At 40.8% G+C, this 18300-nt stretch overlaps 1 long non-coding RNA gene across 1 annotated transcript; it reads right to left on the bottom strand.

The window, feature by feature from the left end:
• Positions 1 to 12276: 12276 nt before the first annotated feature.
• LOC123588260 lies at positions 12277 to 13308 on the bottom strand. The gene is made up of 2 exons (XR_006707781.1): positions 13037 to 13308; positions 12277 to 12690 (listed from the first exon to the last, which is right to left on the bottom strand). It is a non-coding gene; the product is annotated as an uncharacterized LOC123588260 (long non-coding RNA).
• Positions 13309 to 18300: the final 4992 nt, after the last annotated feature.

Raw genomic sequence — 18300 nt, forward strand, 5'->3', positions numbered from 1 at the left:
TGTCTCCTTAGAAGATAGAAATCAATCCTACGAATGTTTGTTGAATTTCTGCTACAGACTCAATGGTGTGGAGGCACTATGGGGCCACAGAAACCCCTGAAAGGGCTTGCAGTCCATTTGGGGATATAACTATGGTTAAAGATGTCAATGGATGACACCAAACCATATATAACTAATCACTAAGCTGTGCAACAAAAACCACAAGAACTATGGAATCAGAGAGAATGGGATCAAAGTGGGCTTCCCAGTATCCTGGCAAGGCTTCATGGAAATGTTTCCAAGATGAAAGAAGGAAGTGGTCACTGAAGTGTCACATCCTCTACTAGACTGGAGGGCAAGAACCAATATGAAAATGAATGGTTTGCTGGGAATAGGTGGGATATTATGAGTGTGACTACGGCATGATTTTGTCCAGAACCGAACTTGCCTACCTCCACCTAATTTAGTTAAGACACTGGAATGTGATAGTCTGGACAATTTGTCTGAATGAATCCTGAACCAGTAAGTACCCTAAACTTTTTCCCTCAAACACACACACACACACACACACACACACACACACACACACAACTTTAAATTCTTTTTGCTGGTCCAATGATGGTGACCTTTCCTAGGGTCTGCAGAAGACACGAGTGTGTTGGCTTATCTGTTTTGTATGAAACTACTGTACCTGAGCCTTGGGTCCATTGGTAAATTAAGAGGCAAAGGTGAAGGGCTAAACTTGCAGGCAGGGTTTCTCCCCCTTGACACTGGCATTTGTGGCCAGATTATTCTTTGTTGTGGAAGGTTGTCCTGTGCATTGTAGGGTGTTTATCAGCGTCCCGGCTTCTGCCCACCACATGCTAGTATCATCTCTTCTCCCCAGTACCTCAGTCAGAGCAAGCAACACTGTCTCTAGCATTGCCAAATGTCTCCCACTGCTCTAGGGAATGGAATCCCACATTAAAGTGTCACAGTGGGGTGTCCCTAGCCCATGTGTCTGCCCCCTTCTCATCATCCACCACTTTTTAATCCTTGGGCAAAGCCGCTTTGTTTCAGCTGATGATATGTCTTGAAATCTGAAGAGAATTTAGAGTTGATCTAAGTCAAGTCTCCCCTTTAGGGATTAAGGCCCAGGAGGGAGTTCATTTCTCAGGACCAGTAAACCATGATTACAATCCCACTTCTTGAGTCCTTCAACACTTTCATTACACTGCCATTCAGATCTGTGGCTTATAGCATCAATCATCCAGCCTTCCCAGGGCTACTGGCTGCTTGTTGCAAGTAGTACAGCTTTGAGCTCACCTTCCCCAAAGGGGTGCCCAACATGCGCCTGCTAGGGATGGGTGTATCTATACTGTGGGTATTTGTTTTGAAAATAGTTCATTAAGAACCAGAAAAGTAAACTTAGATCACGTATTCATTCATCCAGCAAATGTTTCTAAAGTGTTTTTGTTGAATACTAAGGATGCAAAGTCTCTGCTCATTATGGAGATGAGTGTACAAGCAAGACATAAAGAGATCATTATAACACATGAAAAAGAACAGGCATATTGTGGGTGCTGAAGCTGTGTGGAGGGACACACGTAACCCTACAAAGGCAGGCAAGAAACACTTCCGGGAAGAGCAGGCCCCTGAACCACTTCTACAAGGGAGTGTGAGCAGTTAGCCAAACAGAGTAAGGAAGTAAGGCTGGACAAGAGCATTTCAGGTATGAGGGGAAGCAAGGAAGAAGCACATGGCCTAGAAACAATGCACAGTGGGCAGACGCCAATGTTCTGGCCTTGGTGAGACGTAAGAGATGAGGAGAGGTAAAAATCAGATTGAAAGGCCTTCACCACTCTGCTGAAGAACTTGAATTCATTCCTGTAGGCAATGGGGCACCATTGGAAGATAGAGTCAAGGAGAATAAATGCAAGGCACAAGCACAAGTCAGGATGGCGCAGCAGTGTGGGAAGAGGGGACAAAACAGTTGGCTGGGGGCACAGAAGATGGGTCCAGAAATATTTATGAAGATGTCAGGAACAGTTAAGAATGACTCTCTGCTGTCTAGTGCTGCTTTCCAATGAGACAGCAAACACAGAGAAGCAGCGGTGAGGGCTGGGAAGCTGCTGAGCCATCTTTGGAACATGGGCCTGAGGTACCCATAGGGCTCCAAGTGGGGTTATCCAATATGTCTATGGGGGGATAGATCCAGAAGATCTGGGTTGGAAAGTGCACTGGGAACAGGTGGATGGTGGATACAAGCACAGAACTGGCTGGTGTCACCCAGGGAGGGGAGGGGGATGAGGAATGACTGCAGGAACTGCAAATCTGTAAGAAACGTCTCTCTCCAGAAACCACCTTCTTGGTCAGTCCAACCATTCCACTGAGAGGCATTTCAAGACTTTCGACCTCTGGTGGAGCAGCCCACGTTGGTTTCCTTTGCGCTTCAAAGGGAGGTGAGATGAGCAATAAGCAGAGTTGCCCAGGCAGCTTATAAACTGTTGTTTCCCAGTTGCCCAGACAGCTTACAGACTTTTATTTCCCACCGCCAGACTCTCCCAAATATACCAGAATGCTAGCTGGCACCCTGGCCCAGGAGCTAGGCTCCTTCTAATGAACTGTGAACCTAGCATTTGTGGAAAACATTGTGCAACTTCTAAGGTTTGTGGTCAAATGCATTTATCCACAACTTAATTGTAAGTGTAGACCCTTAAGAACTAGATTATAGCTTACAGAGGTTGTTGACTGTTTATTGAAAACCAAAGGAGAGTTCACGTTGGTCATATATTTGCAGTTCTGTATATTTGCAGTAGGGGGAATAAGGTTTTCTTTGAAGAGCCCTCTCCGCATGTAATTTCCTCTGATGAATACCTCTAGTTTCTGTGTTTCACATTAAACATAACTTGACTTTTCCCCCGGCTTTTTCTCATGAACTTGACCCTCTTTGTACATTAGAGATAATGTTACTTGCTCAAACCCTTCACAAATTCTTTTCAACTCCTTAGTCATTTCAACCCTTTTGGCAGCAATCACGTCTTTTGGTCATTCAGCTATTTAACCCCAGAATTAGATTCCTGTTCCTTGGGAAAGATGATAGTTTAAAAATTCTTTTTAGCTTTACTTATTTTTTTAGACAGAGAGAGAGAGTGAGTGGGGAGAGGGGCAGAGGGAGAGAGAGACAGAGAGAGAGAGAGAGAGGGAGAGAGAATCCCAAGCTGGCTCCAAATTCAGCATGGAGCCAGAAGCAGGGCTCAATCCCACGACCCTGAGATCATGACCTGAGCCAAAATCAAGAGTCAGACCCTCAGTTGACTGAGCCACCCAGGTACCCCGAAGATGATGGTTTAAATGAGGAGCATTTCCTAAAACACTTCGTGTTTTATTTCATATGCTCATTTTCAAAGTGCTTTCATGGAGAGTCATTTTGGCTTTTTCCCCTAAACTTTATAGGATCTCTTTTTACTGATGAAAAATAAAAGTATAGGGATGCAGGCAGCCCAGAAAGTGGGTGCAGGTGTGGGCATGGCTTCAGATCGTGTCTCCTGGCCCCACCCAGCCATAGGTGTTGTGGAGTAGAGGAAGATTCAGTGGTCTTTAAAGTGTAAGAACAAAGATTTTTTTCCTCCTGTTTAAGAATGAGATACTGTATAACAGAATGAAGTCTCAGCTCTTTCTCCATGCATGTTGGACTCTTTTTTTTTTTTTTTTTTTTTTTTTTCAGAGAGAGAGAGAGAGAGAGAGAGAGAGAGAGCCTGTGCTCTGGTACATGTGTACAGGGGAGGCTCAGAGAGAGAATCTTAAGCAGGCTTCATGACCAGCACAGAGGGCTCAATTTATGACCGTGAGATCATGACCTGCGCCAAAATCAAGAGTTGGACCCTTAACTGACTGAGCCACCTAGGCGCCCCATGGACTCTTGATTGTACCTATGATGTGTGTGAGGTATACAAACTGGTAGCTTCCCAAAGGTCAGCTTGGTGACGGTCTGGAAACACAGTTCTTTTGTGAAATCCTCCCCAGTTTCTTTCAGCAGAACATAACCCTCTGAGACCTAGAGGGTCCTATAACTCATTGTCAGTCTGGGGAAGGAGACTGAGATTCAATTCTTAATTCTTCCCTATTCAGTTCAAAATATCCCCATAAGTCATTTCTGCTGTCTGAGCCTCAACTTTTCAATCTAAAAGATAAAGGGTTGACGTAGATAGAGGTTTCTCATGGTTGTGGAGGGCGGGTATGGACATATTCTTGGGAGCTATAGGTTCTCTATGAAAAGTTGTTTCTCAACTTTTTGATTTAAAAAATTCCCAACCTACAGAAAAGTCACGAGAATGAGACAAGTACATCTGCACACCCTTCACTTAGACTCACTAATTTTGAGCCTTTTCTCTTTTATTGGATTTCACATTAATGAGAATTCATATGAACTTTATCTGAATCCCTCAGCTGTCCCCTTATAACCAAGGGCTACTGCCCACCACCAAAGCTCGAGTGTCCGTTCACATTTATTGTCCCTTTGGCATTAGGCAGTACCGCTTTAATTTTCATGGTGATAGGGTTGTGGAGTGATGGTGGGGTTTGGAGCTGACGAGCAAGAAGGAATTCTTGAAGACATCTTTGGTGCAAAAAGGTGATTTTATTAAAGCACGGGGACAGGACCCATGAGCAGAAAGAGCCGCACTGGGGTTGTGAAGAGTGACTGGTTATATGCTATGGAGTTGGGGGAGGTAAAGTCAAGAGGAAGTTTCTTAAAGCGATTTCCATGTGCTAAAGAAGACTCCTAGGATACTGGATGCCTTGCTATTGTCAAGCTGAGGTTGTTTTTCCCTCCAGCAAAGCAATAACATTAATAAGACAGTAAGGAGTTCCTAGAGATGAGGCTATTGATAAGATTGTCCTTTTCTTGTAATTTAACCAAGACATTTGTAAACTGATGGAGACTCTATCAGTTTAACCATTTGTTTTCTTTCCCTTTCCTTTGTCCTTGGGCAGCCAGGAGTGCCTGAGGAATGTCACACATGTGGATGGGGGCGTTGGTTGTGGGGTGTCAGCCGCCTTATGCTCCCTTATCAATGGGATACCAGAAAAGAATTGAATATTCACAATTATTCACATAAAGTGAAGGCCAAATGGTACCATGGGACCCGATATGAATGAAGGTTGTCTGGTAATTTTAACAAAGAAAAGAACAGGCATGTCAAACATAAGAAGAAAACCTTCCCCATGGACCTCATTATTATATTGATATCATCAGTAGCAATTTAGTTTGAGCAAAACAGTATCATTTGGCAAATTAAATTAATGTTATGAAGTTAAACTGCATTGGTTTGGGAGTAATGCTTTTATAGAATTTATAAATCTGTTTTATTATAATTGTTCAAGAGCCTAAAGAATTTATATCCAGAAGAATGTTGGTGCAGACTTGAGTGGCACGGCAGTAAAAAGAAAACCAGGGGCATGCAAGAATGCATTACTGGGGAGCACATATGTGAATCCTGTTTGTAAACAGTGAGCCAGAACATTCAAGTTCAGGACATGTGTCTCCAGGCGTGCCTTGGACAGAGGAGTGGGAAGGAGATTAAGGCAGTTGAAATAAGTAAATTCCTTTACCCCATTTTGGCATATTGGAATTCTGTGTAAGATTTTGTTCAGAAAACAGGAGGTTGAATACCACAAATTTAGATTTTTTTTATTAGGCAAATATTTATTAAACTCAAATTCTATAGTAATTCGCATGATATTAAGCATGAAGTAACCATCCATGGAGAATGCTGGTATCGCTGCCAAGAGAAAAGCACACATAGAGTTTTCAGCAGTGAACAGCCCTTCCGGAAGGTTATATGCAAAACAGAATTCACATACTACCTAATAGGAAAGCAAAGTTCCTGGTAGGAATCAATTGTTGGGACACAACTCAGAGTCTCTGAATTCATGTATGTCTAAAGTGCTGGGTCACTAAATGCCCTTTTGTTTTGAATAAATGTTCCATGAACGTTTGCACAGAAAACAGCCCTGTAAATTAAAGATGTCTCTGGAAATGGGCAGATTTGTCTACTTTTCAATATAATAGTTTCTTCTTGTGGAACAAACATCAGGCAGGTTTGCTTACTGTCCATTATAAAAGATTCAAGTTACTTAAGTTCAGGGTTTTTCAGAGATGAAATAAAATTTACTGCATACAGCATCACCCCCGTGGGACTTGGGAAGAAGCTCATACTACTTTCTGTGTTGTGAGTAATAAAGTCCTTTGTCTCTGACCAAGCAGTCTCATGTCTTCTGTTAGCACCCATGCAACTATGGCAAGTTTATTAGCTTACAAATAGGGTAAAAAATCTTAGATCTTTAGCAGTTCTTAATACTAATTGATAAATATCCAATATTTACAGTTTTAACAAACATCACTAGAAAAGGGGATGAGGTTGAGGTCCTGTTTTACGCAGAAAGCAGATACTACGTTCCCTGACTACTGAGAGGGGACTTAGGAATCACAACCCTTGGAAGCTATAAGGAAGCTTGCTGTGTACTGACAGAAGAAGAAAATCAGTGCACCATGCCCCACTGTGGAGTCTGAATTTACACTATTTACATTTGTACTATTTATACTAAGTGAATTTCTAACTAACTAAAGAGACTGATTGGATTACCTAAAGGAGATAATGGAGAGAATGGGTAAGATGCAATAAATGATAAGATTAATAGCTGAGCATTTTCCAGAAGTTAAGAAAAACAAGAAAGTGAAAATGAGGGAAGCAAGTTGTGCCTTAGCTTCATTTGAGGCTTCTTACTCCACTTTAGTCACACTGGTTAGTTTTCACTTTCTTAAACATGCTGAGCTCTTTTGCACTCCCAAGGCCACCACACAAGCTGTTCCTGCCTAAAATGTTATGACCCTTCCTCTTTACCATGGTAGGCTTCTTCTCATCCTTCAACCTCAGTGGCACCTTCTCTGAAAATTCTTCTGTGACCGTTTTTTCTCTCTAAAATGGTCTCATTTTCCTTATTCTTCATAAAGCTTCTTGCTTATTTCCATGGACTATGATTACTGTATTGATTTATACATCTACTTGTTTATTATTGTCTTTCATGGTGAAATCTGAGACTATCTTCATATTCTCCATTGTATCCTGTCTTGGCCAGTTTGGACTTCTATAACAAAGTACCACAAACTGGATAACTTATAAACAATAGAAATTTATTTATCGCCATTCTTGAGACTGGAATTCTAAGATCAGGATGCCAGCATCGTTGGGTTCCAGTGAGGGCCTTCTTCTGGATTGCAGAATTCTTGTGTACCCTTTACATGACAGAAGGGGTGAGAGAGCTCTCTTGGGCTCTTTTTATAAAGACATCAATCCCATTTGTGAGAAGCTCCACTGTCATGACCTAACTACCTCCAAAGGCCTACTTCCTAACACGATCACACTAGGGATTAAGACTTCATCATATGACTTTGGAGTGGGGAGGCATGCACAGTCAGACCATTGTATATCCCCACTGCTCAGCACAATGCCTAGCACATGGCAAGCTCTCCATAAGTATTAGTTGACTGAATAAATCTATTACTGAATAAAGCACTTAAACCATTTGAACATAAGATTAAATATGTAATTATAGTTATAGAACTATTATGTATTTTTATATATAACTATAGAATGATTGAAAAGAAAATACCCTTGGGGCGCCTGGGTGGCGCAGTCGGTTAAGCGTCCGACTTCAGCCAGGTCACGATCTCGCAGTCTGGGAGTTCGAGCCCCGCGTCAGGCTCTGGGCTGATGGCTCAGAGCCTGGAGCCTGTTTCCGATTCTGTGTCTCCCTCTCTCTCTGCCCCTCCCCCGTTCATGCTCTGTCTCTCTCTGTCCCAAAAATAAATAAACGTTGAAAAAAAAAAAATTTAAAAAAAAAAAAAAAAAAAAAAAGAAAATACCCTTGTAATAAAATAAATAATAACAACAACAACAACTCCAACAAAGACCATGGGTGGCCGGAAGCTGTTGAGAGAAATACTTTCAGGGGGATAATTTCAATAGACACAGTTTCATTTCTGAGTCGATAAACTGGAAAATGTACGTGTGAGCATATTAGTGAAAATTAAAAAGTTAAACCCCAAATGGAATGCAAAACAGACTATGTCCTTTCCAAGTTATTAAAATGAGCCAAAGATATTGAGAAAATTGACCACGCCCTATAAACTGAGAAAGCTACTTCTTTAAAAATACCAGACCAAAACAAATTCAAGGATGGATTCTTTAAATCTGTATTGACTAACTCATTTCTATGGTGTTTAAACTTTTCTAAAGCACTAAGAAAGACAAGTCACTCTTATGAATATTGGTGAAAAGATCCTATATAATTATAACTCAGAATCAAGCAGTGTGCAAAAACAATAACACACCGAAGGAGGTTCATTCTGATTTAACAAAGAAGATCATATAATTTGTTGTCAAAATCAGAACTTTTTTGAAAGTAAAAGAGGTGTTATTAATAATTATTCTCTATACCCAACATTGAACCTAAATGATATTGGTATTGACTCTATACTCAAAATATATAAAGAATTCAACTACCTCTCCCTATATAATCTGATTTCAACTCTGTCTGAACCATAATAATCTCTCTCCAGATTTTCTGCATTAGGCCTCAACTGGTTTCCCAGCTTTTGCTGCTGCCCATTATGATTTCTGTTACTGTCTTTTCAATAGTGCAACTGGAAGAATCCTTTTAAGATGTACATCAGATTACAGCCCTTTCTGCCCAGAACTTTCTGATGTCATTCCATATCACTCAGAATAAAAGCCACAGTCCATTTGGTCGATAAGGTTCAATATGACTTAACCTTCTCCTCCCTGTTCCCTGCCGCCACTGCTTTCCCTCTAGCTAACTCCACTAATATTCCTGCTGTTCTTTGAACTTATCAATTAATTTCCTGTTTTAGGCCCTTATAAATGGCTCGTCTCTCTACCTGGAATGTTCTCCCCAGAGATATCAGCCTGGCTTATCTCTTTAAAGGCTTTGTTATAATGTTACCTTTTATTTTTATTTGTATTTATTTTTTTACTTTCTATAATTTATTTATTTTTTATAATTTACATCCAAGTTAGTTAGCTTATGGTGTAACAATGATTTCAGGAGTAGATTCCTTAAGCCTCTTATCCATTTAGCCCATCCTCCCTCCCAGAACCCCTCTAGCGACCCTCTGTTCCCTATATTTAAGAGTCTTTTATGTTTTGTCCCCCTCCTTGTTTTTATATTATTTTTGCTTCCCTTCCCTTATGTTCATCTGTTTTGTATCTTAAAGTCCTCATATGAGTGAAGTCATATGATATTTGTCTTTCTCTGACTGACTAATTTCACTTAGCATAATACCTTCCAGTTCCATTCATGTAGTTGCAAATGGCAAGATTTCATTCTCTTTGATTGCCGAGTAATACTCCATTATATATACAAACCACATCTTCTTTAATCCATTCATCCATCAGTGGACATTTGGGCTCTTTCCCTACTTTGGCTACTGTTGACAGTGCTGCTGTAAACATGGGGGTGCATGTGTCCCTTCGAAACAGCACACCTGTATCCCTTGGATAAATGCCTAGTAGTGCAATTGCTGGGTTGTAGGGTAGTTCTATTTTTAGTTTTTTGAGGAACCTCCATACTGTTTTCCAGAGTGGCCACAGCAGTTTGCACTCCCAGAATCTAGATTATTTCTAACAATCCTTTCAGCTTTCACAACTAAAACGTGACAGTGGTAGCTGTGGACCCTCTCCCATTCCCACTCACCCCCTATCTCACTGTTTTTAGTGGGTGTTACATGAGGTTTTATGAGCATGCATGTGTATGAGGGTTCTCCAGAGAAACAGAATGAATAGGAGATTATATATAGAGAGTATATATGAGAAGGAGAAAGAGAGATTTATTTTGAGGAATTGGCTCACACAAGTATGGAAGTAAAAGTCCAAAATCTGCAGCGTAGGCCAGCTGATGCTTTACCGACTGAGCCACCCAGGTGCCCCTAGAAGGGACAGGGGCAAAGTCAGGGAATTTTGACAGGGAAAGTCAAAACCTCTGACAATATCTGGACAGATTTCCTTAACCTGAGACTGTCTAAAGCAACAGCAGGATTTGCTGAGAGTGAACTTACACTCTGAGATCTAATGAACGGCGTGGATTTCCCTGGACACCATTTAGGTATTCTAATATACAAGATAAAAAAATTTACCATGAAGCTTTGCCACAACCCTGCAGGCTCCTCACTGGCTGAGTGATGAGAGCCTTAGTCATTAAGTAAAAAGTCTTGGTTCCAATTTAATCTGATCCTCAGCTTCTTGTATCATCTATCTGCTGCTGATATATCCTGAGTACCTCCTTTCCTACCTCTCCTGGGAATGGCTTCTCCCTCTGTTCAATATCAACGCACTGCTTCCTCCCAGCAGGCCTACTGGAGGGCTCTTAAAACCTCCTTTTGCACAATGGACTAACTTCCGGATTGAAGAGGAAGCTGAACATGGTGCCCCCCCACCCCATCCCCGTTCCTGGTGCCACTTATGTACTCACATTTGACCTAGTCAGAGTTCAACACGTTATGGTTTTATTCTGTGCTTTGGTGTTAAATGTTCTTATTCTGCTTCCCAAATAACTCTGCCTACAGTTTGTGTCCTCCAGTGTCATCTCTGCATAAAGCACGGCTGTGTGCAAACAGCTCTTCATAGAGCGTCTGTTTCATTGCACCTTGTGTGAACAATTGCATAATACATGCTTTAGAAAGGGGCGCCTGGGTGGCTCAGTGGGTTAAGCATCTGACTATTGATTTTGGCTCAGGTCATGATTTCACAGCTTCGTGGATTCCAACCCTGCATCGGACTCTGTGCTGATGATGTGGAGCCTGCTTAGGATTCTCTCTCTCTCTCCTTGTCTCACTGCCCTTCCCCCTTCCCCCACTCACACTGTCTACTCACTATTTTGAGAGACAGCTCTCAAAATAAATAGATAAACTTAAATATATATATACATGCTTTAGAAAGATTTCCTCCCATTCTAAAAGAAAAATGTGCTCTTTAGAAGACATATGAGAAACACATAAAAGGAGAGATAAGGTATGGCTAGTAATTTCACCACTATTAACATCTGAAGTACTGTGTTCAGTTTAAAAATGCAGAAAAATAGAGAGTAATTAAATCATCCCTCACAGAACCACATTACTATTTTGTCTTAAAAGGCTGGCAAAGACCTTTTATTTTATAAAAGAAATGGAACATTGCATATAAAGCTGAGGTCACCTTTTTTCTTCCCGAGTCCTGCTCCCTCCCCTGGCCAGTGGTAATTGAATCCTGGGGGGAGGATGAGGTAAGAGGAGGACAGAGAAGGAAGTTAGCACAGGAGTCTGAAACATACACAGCCAATAAGAAGGCCAAGCGTCAGGCAGTCCCATCGCCTGATGCTCAGCCCAGCACTTCTCCAAAAGGAGCCAAAGTATCTTGACACCAAGCTTAGGGGGCCAGTCCTGAAGGCCAGGCTTTGAGTCAAAGTGTGGGGTCCCTACAGACCTCATGATCATTTCTCACTGAACATTGCTTATACTAGTTTCCCAGAGCTTGGGATAAAAGCCATTTGGGAAACAAAAGGGAGATTTGGGTTGGAACTCAGACCACCAGGAAGCTCCCGATCTGGCTCCTTCCTGGTGCAAGTGTAGCTCACACGGTGGCCCCACGCCAGGACTCTGCAGGGAGGTTTCCATGGGCATCAATAGGCCTACATCAAAATTCCAGGGCACGGACTCGGGTTCCAAACAGAAAGTGACTCTCTGAACAGAGAATGAACCTGGAGCATTCAGTCTTTTCCCCCTTCCCCAGCCCACACTCAGGAGCCCCTCCTTAACCCCCTCAGCACCCTTGGGGTTTGCTCAGTGGATGAGAGGCCACACCTCTCAGGGAGGTGGGAGCTGGGCCTTCTTCCCTTGTAAGCATCAACAAGGCAGAGTGTTGCCCCTGGAAACCGGGTAGCTCCCTGTCCTGTCCTAACAGGAAACGCTGTGAGGGGAATATGAGGCCACCACATTCTTCTTCTGGGCCATCGTGTCTAGCTCCAATTTGTGACACCTCTGCTTCTGAAATAGGGCAGAGCGTGACGGGGGGGGGGGGGGGGGGGGGGGGGGGGAGGGGGAGCTCCAGCCCTGGATCCTCACTGAGCATTGTTCTGAGTGGTTCATTCTGGATGGCACCACAGAGAGGGTGTCCGAAGCCCAGATTTCTTACTATGGAATTATCCTCTAATTTAAATTTAAACCAATGTAATGAAAAAGACACCCAAGTTACCAGACTCTTAAAAGCTTAAGAAAATGTATTTTATTCTAGCCCAAGTGACCCGCCCAAGATCATGAAATGAATAAAATTCACAATGTCTATAGTGTTGCCAATTAATTCCTTTACATTTTGGTCTTTGCAAGTGAAAAACTGAAATTTCAAATAAATTACTATTGACATGTATCTTTTCTTTTTCATGGATGAGGCATTAAAGAATGCTTACATGACGAACAATACTTTTTATAATAATATTTTGACAGCACTTTACTGTTTCAAGTCATATGCACATAATCTCATTTGCTTGTTTGGATGTTTGGTTCTTGCTGCCTGCTTCTGTCTGTGCAGAAGTCTGTGCAGAAGTCGACTCAGTGGTGGCCCCTGTTTAATCTCCAACGTCCCGTGCTTGGCACAGATGCTCCTGAGCTGTTCTTCTTTTCTAAAAGAAAAGAAAGCTTTCTTTCACTGATCTGAAGCACAACTTCCAAGGGTAGATTGAACTACATGAAATCACTGTTTTCATAAGTCAGAAATGTTGGCTTGTTGGTACCTTCATATGGGGCAACTCAATATTTTGGTCTAAACAAAGTTTGAGAACAAAGATGGGTTCACTAAAAGTCTCCCTTGTCTGAATCTTCCTTTTATGGATTGCAAGAAGGTGGAAACTGTTCCAAATGCTTTAAATGTGTTAGTTCCTTTAATCCTCACCGTAACCTCATAGAATTTACCCTTCTCATTAGCCACCTAATAGGGAAACCAAGGCCAAGCAAGATTTAATACTTCACCCTCACCTCACCAGCGAAGATGTGCCTGAGACCTGCTTTGGGCCTGGGTCTGACGCCTGGGCTTTTCGCTCTGCCTCATTGTCTTCTCACCTAAGGAAACCAGAGAATGAAGAACCAGATGGGAGTGGACCGGGGAGAGGAAAAATAATTTGTATGAATGTCTGCAGGAGTTTGCATATTGTCAATTAAAGGAAAGGTAAACCCTCACAAAATTGGCTGACGCCATAGGAAATGTATCAGCTACCTAATAAGACATCTAGAGATTGGGCAGTGACAGGACTAGTTTTGTAGAACAGCAATGTTCTCTAGAATACTGTTTTATTTTTCTATAAAAGCAATGTTCATCAAGGGCCAAATTGCCTCCATGTTTACTTTCTGCCATCCTCCACACATTGCTTTGTTCACTAGGCTGGTTCTCTTCTTGGGTCCAAATGTTGCAGTGGTTCCAGGCTTCATACGCCAAGAACAATATCCAGGCAGAAAAAGGGAATCAGCCCTGTCTTCTCTCTCTCTTTAAGATTGAGGAAAACCTTCCCTTCTTGAGGCTCCTCAATAGCCTTCTCACATCTCATGGTTCAGACATGGGTTTATGCCGGTTGTAAGACGATGCATAAACCCATGAAACTATGGCAAGTTTATTGGCTTACAAATAGGGTAAAAAATCTTAGATCTTTAGCAGTTCTTGACACTAATTGATAAATATCCAATATTTACAGTTTTAACAAACATCACTAGAAAAAAGGGGATGAGGTTGAGGTCCACAAACTTGACAAAGGAAAGGAAATCACCATGACTGGATTAGACAAAACCAAAATTCTCCTTTGGGCCTTTTTCTGGGTCCTAGACTGCTCTGAAGGTCAGGGCCATGCAGAGGAGAGGGAAACAAAACTCCAGTTTTGTTTGCAGGGAAGAAGGTAAGGGATAGCTGCCACAGATAAGCTCAGAGCTGGGCTGTAGAAAATGGAGTTAAACATTTGGAACTGGCCAGAGGTGGGGCCAGAATGAAAATTCCTGTGAATAAATGAGGAATGCTTTGGCAATTCAAACAGCCTGAAATACTTATGACCTGATTTTATTGGGCTGATAACAATTGTTAAGTGGTGTGCAGAGGAGAAGATTAGCACAGTAGTTCTGAAATTTGGCTAAGTATTTATTCATTTAAAATTAACAATAATAAACCCATTACCTAGTAACACAAATGACATTTCTTAGACTATATTTGAAACTATATTTTCTACTTAATAGAGCAGCCTTGTTTTACATTTTTTTTTTTTCAACGTTTATTTATTTTTGGGACAGAGAGAGACAGAGCATGAACGGGGGAGGGGCAGAGAGAGAGGGAGACACAGAATCGGAAACAGGCTCCAGGCTCTGAGCCATCAGCCCAGAGCCTGACGCGGGGCTCAAACTCACGGACCGCGAGATCGTGACCTGGCTGAAGTCAGACGCTTAACCGACTGCGCCACCCAGGCGCCCCTTGTTTTACATTTTAATGTATTTTATTTCTCCTTAATATCTGAGTTAATAAGAGATAGCTCCCATATCTGCTTTTGCATTCAGTATGTTATGATTGTTATTTTGGTGGATGAATGTGAAAAAAATCCAGCCTCACAGGGATAGATAGTTGGAAAAGGGAGAAGTATTTTGGTAGCTATTTTAGAGAATTGTGGATATACTTTGATACTACACTAAAACTTGACAAGAGATAGTATTTAATGGTTAGCTGCAGTGTGGAATCAGAAACCACAATAATGAACTTCCATACTTTGTTACATTAAAATCCATTGGTCTATTTGACACTTTGAATGGATAACTTATTCATGAATGTTTCTATAACATCATACAGTTTTCATTTGAAAAATCTTTAATGAGTTATACAGATCTTCTAAATGTTGATTATTTCATACAATACAAAATAATAAATGAATATCACCACCCATCCAAAAGGAATGTATTGCGGGGGTGCTTTGGTGACTCAGTTGGTTAAGCATTCAACTCTTGATCTCTATTCACGTCATTACCTCACAGTTCATGGGGTCGAGCCCCACGTCAAGCTCGTGCTGACAGCGTGGAACCTGCTTGGGATTGTCTGTCCGTCTCTGTCCCTTCCCCTCTTACACTCTCTCTCTCAAAATAAATAAACTTAAAAAAAGAAAAAAAAAAAAGGAATATATTAGGAAGCTGTCAAACTCACGGTGGTGAATTCAAGTTTTATAAGTATTCTAATTTTCCCCTGAAAGTTCGCTTTAATGATTGGTAAGAAAAATGATCAATTATTTTTCTTAAAATAAAAGGTTTATTTTGCTCATTTTCAGTATGATGTCTGCCAAATGCCCAATCCTGAACAATCATAACTTGTCTATCTGCCATTCTTTCAAGTAAATAACATCATGGTGTTCCATAACAAAAGTATGTTGTTTAGTTCACAACTGAAACAGTTGCACAGATGCTCTTCTTTGAGGGACCATAATAGTTCCACCTGCAGCACAAATACCATTTTGCCACATAGAAATATTGCAAAGATACGCAGTCAAGGAGTTGAGTTTTCATGAAATTAACAACGTTTCTAGCTTCATTAAAGACATTCCTAAGTGAAACTGGTTTTTGTTTTGTTTTGTTTTGTTTCTTAACTGCACAGTGAAGAATACTGAACAATTAACACCACTGCCTTGAGTCATGCTAAAGTGCCAGCAGTTTTATTCACCTTGGCTTTTGTATCATCCACGCAAATGTCAACAGACTTGTTCCAGGATAAACCATGGGATTCAAAAAAGTTACTCAGCACTTCGTGTTTCTTGCCAAGCAACAAGTTTTTTGTCAAAAAAGTTATTCAACTCTTTGTGTTGGTTGCCAAGTGTTCCCATAAAAGATCGTTGATGATTTTTAGTTGGGGCTGACAATGGATGAATACATGAAAAACAGCAAGCCTAGCCACATCTATAGGTTTATCCCATTGGTAGAGCAAAAGTACAATTTCTGCAAATGAGATATTAACTTAATTATCATATTGGGAGCCAAATCAATACTGCTACAAGTGACCGTGTCATTGGAAAGCAGCACTATCATCATTCCCTTTTCTGAGCTTTATTCAGAAGGCATTCAGCAATGTCAACTGCAAAGACTTTTTAAGTCTTTCAACTACTGGGTGTACTTCTCCAGCCAATGTAATAAGATAATTTACTCTGTAAGGTGCTTTGGAGGTTTTCTCATTTCTAATATGAAAAGCCGTAAAGGATAATTTTTAAAGAATTTATCACATCTACGCTTAAAATATTTCAGTTCCTGGGGTGCCTGGGTGGCTCAGTCAGTTACGACTCAGGTCATGATCTCACAGTTCGTGAGTTCGAGCCCTGCGTTGGGCTCTGTGCTAATGATGCTGATTCTCTCTCCCTCTCTCCCTCTTTCTCTGCTCCTCCTCTGCTCTATCTCTTTCTCAAAATAAGTAAATAAACTTAAAAAAAAATTTTTAAGAAAATATTTTATTTATTTTTTCTTTCAATGCTGAGTGGATGGTTTCCAAGTGATACCACAACTTAATTGGCACCATAATACTTTCCTTTTTTAAGTTAATAAACTTAATTTTTAGAGCAGTTTTGAGTTCACAGCAAAGCTGAGCAGAGAGTACAGAGTTCCCAAATCCTCCCTGTCTCTCCCTGCAACACACATCCTCCCCAGCTATCCCTCTGTGGTATCTTGCACCACAGTAGTATATTTGTTACAATTGTTAAATTTACCTTGACACATCATTATCATCCAAAGTCTGTAGTTTACATGGGGGTTCACTCTTGGTGTTGTACATTCTTGGGTTTTGACAAATGTATAGTGACATGTACCCACTATTTCAGTATCATACAGAATAGTTTCACTGCCCTAAAAATCCTCTTTGCTTTCCCTGTCCTCTTTACTTGGGCAACCACTAATCTTTTTACTGTCTCCATGGTTTTGCCTTTTCCAGAATTTCATGTATTTGGAATTATACAGTATGTAGCCTTTTCAGATCGACTTCTTTCACATTGTAATATGCATCTAAGTTTCCTGCATGTCTTGTCATGGCTTGATAGCTTATCTCTTTTTAGCACTGAATAATATTCCATTGTCTAGATGTACCACAGTTCATGCATTTACCAACCAAAAGATATCTTGATTGCTTTCAAGTTTGGGTATTTATGAATAAAGCTGTTATAAATATCTGCATACAGGTTTTCCTATAGACACAAGTTTTCAATTCATTAAGTATAAATACCAAGGAATGCCACTGCTGGATTATGTGGGAAGAGCATGGTTAATTTTGTAAGAAAGTGCCAAACTGTTTTCCAAAATGTACTATTTTGCATTCCCACCAGCAAGGAATGAGTATTCTAACAAGCAGGTACTGGTATTTCATTATTATTTTAATCTATAATAAATGACATATCATGTTGAACATCTTTTCATATGCTTATTTCCCATCTGTATATGTTCTTTGCTGAGGTGTATGGTCAGATTTTTTGTCCATTTCTTAATTGGGTTGTTCATTTTCTTATTGTTGAGTTTCAAGCGTTCTTTGTATATTTTGGATAACAGTTCTTTATCAGATGTTTCTTTTGCAAATATTTTGTATCAATTTGTGGCCTATGTTCTCATTGTCTTGACATTGTTCTTCACAGAGTGGAAGTTTTTAACTTCAATGAAGTCCAGCTCAACAACTATTTCTTCCATGGCTTGTGCCTACAGGTCATCACCAAACCCGGGGTCATATAGGTTTTCTCTTTCGTTATCTTCCAGGAATTTTGTCAATTTTTTTTTTTTAATTTTTTTTTTTTAACGTTTATTTTTGAGACAGAGAGAGACAGAGCATGAACGGGGGAGGGGCAGAGAGAGAGGGAGACACAGAACTGGAAGCAGGCTCCAGGCTCTGAGCCATCAGCCCAGAGCCCGACGCGGGGCTCGAACTCACGGACTGTGAGATTGTGACCTGAGCTGAAGTCGGATGCTCAACCGACCGAGCCACCCAGGCGCCCCGAATTTTGTCAATTTTTAAATACATGTTTAGGCCCATGATCCCTTTTGAGTTGATTTTTGTGAAGGTCTGTGTCTAGATTCATTTATTTGCATACGGTTGTCCAGTTGCTCCAGTACCACTTTTTGAAGAGACTATTTTTGCTTTGTTGTATTGCCTTTACTCCTTCTGTCAAAGATCAATTTACTATCTTTGTGCGAGTCTATTTCTGGGGTCTCTGTTGTATGCCATTGATCTATTTGTTTATTCTTTCACCAATATTACA

The sequence above is a fragment of the Leopardus geoffroyi genome, chromosome B1 (assembly GCF_018350155.1).
Source record: "Leopardus geoffroyi isolate Oge1 chromosome B1, O.geoffroyi_Oge1_pat1.0, whole genome shotgun sequence".
Classification (NCBI taxonomy): domain Eukaryota; kingdom Metazoa; phylum Chordata; class Mammalia; order Carnivora; family Felidae; genus Leopardus; species Leopardus geoffroyi.